Raw genomic sequence first — 6,000 nt, 5'->3', positions numbered from 1 at the left:
CTTTGGAATACACTTTCCAAACTGGAGCACCTGTTGTCAAAACGTTAATGGTGTTACTGATGATGAGGCCAAACCAGGCAGGTGACACAGGAACAAAAGGGAACATGACAATCTCTGAAGGTAGTCATAGAAAATTTTCCAATGTTCTTAATGTGTAACTTACCAGAGATGTTGTAACTGAGCAGGACCCTGTGGGGACTTCCTGGGGTAGACTGCTCACCTGTATCCTCTGCTTTAGCTCCTCTCTGAAGTACCTAAACCATAGTATCTGATGCACATTTCCTGAGTTGTCTTACAGATGTGAAAACTCCCACCAAATGGAAAATGTTAACTACTTGATGACCATGAGCACATAGCCCCCAGACCTACTGGAACCTAAGGATTGATAATGTTAAGCCCTGTGACAATGTTAATGCCCTGTTACCTCACCATCAACCAATCAGAGAATCGTGCACAAGCTGATCACACACACTGTGTGTGACCCCTCTCCTTCACCTGGCCTTTAAAAACGCTTTGCTGAAACCCATTGGGGAGTTTGGACGTTTTGAGTACTAGCTACCTGGACCCTTGCTTGGCACACTGCAATAAATGCTGTACTTTCCCAGTGTCAATATATTGGTGAGCGGACTTAAGTTTGGTTCCATAACAATGCTGGTAAGAATTTTGCCAACTAAAAATTGGCACTTGCCATCTTTGCAATCTACATCTACAAGGATCAAATAATGAGCTGCTGCAGCTGCTGACCTTCAGCACCCTCTGAATAGAGTTTAGGGTGGAGATCAGGAAGGAGGCACTCTGTGTTCTGGGAAAAACTGACAAAACAGGTCTTCTGACAGATATTTTCAGGAGAAGATTTTATGAGCCCAATTCTTGCATCTTCTCATATCTAGTAAAGCACTAAAATCCTTCTGGTGATGTCTGCTCCTCATGACTAGCAGTAACCTTCACGAGACTAGCAGAAACCTTTTGCATAAATATGTGCTTGATGGCATGTACCCCACCCCCTTCACCAAAATCACATGTATACTGACCTTCCCTCCTACTGCTTTGGAGAAGTTTCTGAGCACTATCTGAAATGCTGTCTCTGGACTATAGTCCTCATTTTGCCCCAAGTAAAGGTTAATTCACAACTCTCACATTGTGCATTTATTTTTCAGTTGACAATTTGAAGAGATTTAGTAGTCATTTGTTATGTATTTCATGCTAAAACATATATATCTGTTATGAGAATTCATTTTTTGAAAAAGCAGAAGATAAGATCATCTAAAAGGTTCATGGTAGGATTAATAAGCATAATTCAAAAGCATTTTAAGAATAAATTAGCAAAGTAATGTTCATTACTTTGGTTGAGGTTGTTTGAAAGAAACAAATATTCTCAAAGGAAAACTAGTGAGGACGTGGGAGAAAAGCAGCCCATGTCTCTTACAGACCAAATAACAGTCAGCAGACTGTATCTGTTCTAGACAGCAGGGAGGTCTTCCCGAGGAGGAGGTTATTCTGTTTGTGTGGTGAATGAAGGCAGGGGAAGACAATTTCCTCCCTAAGGGTTCTCCCTGCTTGCTGCAATTTCCTCTCCTGTTCTTGGAATTCTGACCTGACATTATCTAAAGTATAACAATAAATCACAGAGAGAGGCAGCTGGTTACCCAGGGGCAGGAAGGAATGTCTCCAAGTTACTTTAGGAGGCTAGGGAGGTGCTGTGGACTGTTAGTTTATCCTTTGTTTTTGCTGCTGATTTCTGTTATCCCACTGACAGCTACAGGAAGCAGGGAGTGTGGTCCCAACCATCAGATCATTATGCCCAGTTTAATTTCTGCTTAATGGGGATGCTATACCAGGACACCCCACAGTGACATCAATCAATGAATCATTTCCTTGGGCATGTGTACCATTAAGTGATTGTCAATCCACATTCTTTGTCACCAAAAATTTAAGTTAATATTAATTTGGCCTTTTATATCCTGCCAGCGCCTTATGGGAGCTTTCCCAGAAGCGTGTCCTGAGATGTGGGACACATTCTTCAGGAGGTGTTACCAGGGAAACTGTGAGAAGAGAGGTGAGACGGGCAGGACGGGAGGCAGGCACAGTGCTGTGGAGGGTGGCTTTGACTCCGTGGTGCAGGGAACTGTGAAAGAGTGAAGAGTATCCTCAGAGCTGTCTCAGTCAGAGGTGAGGGTGCTGGAGGACTTGCTTCCCTGTACCAGTTGTTACCATTGCCAGCAGACAAAATGGGTTCTAGCAAGTTCCCTAAGGACAGTTCCTCAGACATGCAGGCTGTCGGGAGAGAAAGTGCATCAGGAGGCCACACACACGGAAATAGTCCGAGGGCCCTGGGTCTGTGGGGCCTGGGTGGAGTCTGGCTGATACTGTACTGAGTGGCTTACTCCTATTGTAGTGCTTAGCTCTTGCATCTAGATTCTGTAACCTTTTAAAGTGAAATCTACTATTATCTCCATTATATAGATGTGGAAGCTAAACCTTAGAAATGTTAAGTCCTTGGTCTGAAGTCATCCAAGTAGAAAATCATGGAGCTGGCATTCAAACCCAAGTCTATGTGAGCCAAGGGCCCAAATCCTTAATTAACTTTACTTCTTGTTCCATGTGCAAATAAATTTAGACTTTAAGTAATTTGTTTCCTGAGCAATTCACAATATTTATACCTATATGTTCACTAGGAAAATTGCAACAAATTTTCTGAGTTATATAAACGACGTTTTGCACATACCAAAAATGGTTAAAATGTCTGCATGGTTCAAGAGACAAAAACAGTGTATGTACACAATTAATTCATGACATTTAGTCTTTATAGTATGACAGCAAATTAAATCGGTGTTATAAGGGCAGTTTCATATAAAGAGTGAAATGAGTATAAAATTATATACACTTAATCTTGAGAAGAGAGGAATAATCTTTAACTTTGGGTGACATTTTCCTGTATTCATTGCTTATGAGGTATTTTTTTAAGATTGCAATTTGTAGCTATATAGAGCTATATTCTATAATTCACTTATTTAATTCCTGTTCTCTGTTATAAAAACATAATTACTGAGAACAATCAATTTGTTCCCATTTGATAAAGGATTAAATCAAGCACACTGCATCAAGGTAGAAGTATGTGGGGGATGTTAACTGTGAGGCTACTGAAAGCCCCTCTGGTTTCCGGAAGAAGTAGAATTTCTGTTCCTGCTTCTCATGTCAGTGACTGAGGTTGGCTTGCCTATTTTCTGGATTAGATCTGTTTTTCAAGTAGCCTGTTGAAGGCATCTAACTGAATCTTGGGACAGGGACTGAAAATGTTCTAAGAATTCAGGTCTTGTAGTGAGGTCATTTTCATGAGACTACCTCACACAATTCTTCCTTCTCCAGGTATTTTGATATTGTGATGTTTCATATTTCATGACCCCAGTTTTTCAGGTCTACCTGTATCTGTGGCTTTGGTATTTCTCTCTGTGACAGACATCCTAAGGTGACCCCAATCATTCATTCTATTGTATAATCCCCTCTCCTTGTGTGTAGGCTACACCTGTGACTTGCTTATAACAACTAGAATATGGTAAAGGTGATAGACTTTCACTCCCTTGACTTGGTTACATTATAAAACTGTCTTAATGAGAAAGAGAGAGATAGATACAGACAGACAGAGAGAGGGAGACTGACTTTCCTACTGGCCTTGAAGAAGCAAGCTGTCTTGATGTGAACTGTCTTGTCTATAGAAAGGGTCACCAGGCAGGGGACTACAGGCAGCATTCAATTACTGAGACCTTGTCCTACAAATACAAGGAACTCAAGTCTGTCCAAAATTGCATGAGCTTGGAAGAGGATCCTAAGGCTCTGATGAGACCCCAGACCATGGCCCACACTTTGATTCCAGGCTATGAGAGAACTCACTTGAGGTGTGCTCAAATTTCTGACCTCCAGAAATTGTGAGAGAAAAAGAAAAAGTGTGTACTTTCCAACTGCTAAGTGTATAGCAATTTGTTATACAGCAATAAAAACCTGATACACCTGCCCACACTAACATTGGGTTTGAACGTGTGATCTGATTTAGCCAGTGGAATGGGGAAAACTTGATGTAAAAGGAGAGGCTTGACAAAGGAGTCTTGCATTTCGACATTCTTTAACTCTTGCTACCAGCACAAAAACAATACATCTGCTAGGTTACTGGAGGGATGTAAGGGACACATGGAAGAGAGCTACCCTGTCCTCTCTGGGTCCATCCTAGACCAGCCAGACCCCGACAACCAGCCAGCTGATCATAGACACATGAGGGAGCCCTGCTCAGAACAGCAGAACATCACCCAGCTGACCCACTGACTAGAGAATAAATTCTTGTCAGTTTAAGTCACTAAGTTTAAGATGCCTGATTGTAACATTTGTAACAACAGATAATTGCTATGCATTCCATTGTTTCAGGACATATTTGAGCTTGGACACATATGTGATTGCCTGCTTGGAACTTCTTTAAAAAAAGACACTTAAAACACTTAAAAGCATAAAAGCAGAGACTGAGGGAGCTGCTGAGAGAAAAATATGACCACTTGTTATAAACTCTTGATAGAAGATAAATTCTTTTACAATAAGGTTGAAAATACATTTTAAATTTTCTTTAGCATTTTACAGAGTTTAAGTGACAGCAAAGATAAAGGGTGCTTGCATCTTTTACATACATCTTTTACAGAACAGTCCCATTTTTCTTCTCTTCCAAGGCCTCCAATCTCACCTTGGAGCCTCAGTGCTCACACAGGAGGACAGAGTCCCCTGTCTACTGTCCCTCCATGTCACAGATCTTCATAGAGCCTCAAGCATCCTCTTTCCCTGCAGGAAACCTGGTGACAGCCTGTTCCTCTGGCAGGAATGGTAAGAGGGTGTGTGGAGACAGGAGAGAGGTCTGGGGATGGGGCTGGTAAGAAAAAGATGCTCTCTTTGAGGCTCAGAGCAAACTGGAAGTACTCTCCCATCCTGTGGGCACAGGCCTTCATCTCAGACCCAGAGCTGTCCAGAAACTAGAAGCTCTGTGCAACGTGAGATTAGGGGTTGCACTTCTTTTTGATCCTCACAAACTCACCAGTGGGAACAAGAGAATACAGGAAGCATTACAACTCAGTTTTGATCCACTAAATGTCAATAGACAAAATGCAATCAAAAGGTTTTTCTTTTAAGTGATTTTCTTGATACTAAAATTTTTAAAAATAATTTTTAACCAAACTTACAACCATTCAAAAGAAACTGAAATAGGGGTAAGTCTAACAAAACATGCATCTTGAAACCACAAATCTGATGAAAGAAATCAAAGGAAATCTCAATAAACAAAGAGACATACTGAATTCATGAATTAGAAAACTACGTGGTAAAGATGTGAATTCCTAAAATTAGTACAAGGTTACAATTCCTATCAAAATCTCAACAACAATTTTTGTAGATATAGGTAAGCTTTTAAGTGATTTTTGTTTTCCATTTTAGAAGAGTAAAAAGATGGAATCTTTCTACAAGTTATCAACTGGTTTACTTGCAAACAACTGAAGTACCTTGAAGTATTTCTTTTCTAATTTAGCTAAGTATAACCACATGCAAGTCTGCTTGCATTTATCTATTTAAGTTCCATATAGATTTCTTGTAATATTATTGCACTGTCAGATGAAATGGGCCTGAGAACATGGATGAAAGATGGGAAAGAAAACATGGTCCCCAGAGGAGAACCATGTTCACTTACTGGCGGATAAAGCTGTTTCTTTAGAATGCTTCACAGGGACCCTCTCCTAAGGACAAGTTACTGGGGGCCGTCTGCTACTACGCTGGGTGGTCAGCTTACCTGAGACAGTGCTGAGGTAACAGTCCAATGCACACTGGGGAGAGGTGTGATCAGCTACCTCCAGAAGACCCCACAGCAGGAATCATTCAAGTTCTGGAGCTCCCTGGCCCCTTGCCAACTGCTCACCACCTGGTGACCAGCCTGCTGGGTGATGCCAGGCACTGGGGAACCACTGGCCTTCTACCTGCCCT

Source organism: Phocoena phocoena, chromosome 10, assembly GCF_963924675.1.
Source record: "Phocoena phocoena chromosome 10, mPhoPho1.1, whole genome shotgun sequence".
NCBI classification, from domain to species: Eukaryota; Metazoa; Chordata; class Mammalia; order Artiodactyla; family Phocoenidae; genus Phocoena; species Phocoena phocoena.
This window is presented reverse-complemented; position numbering follows the sequence as displayed.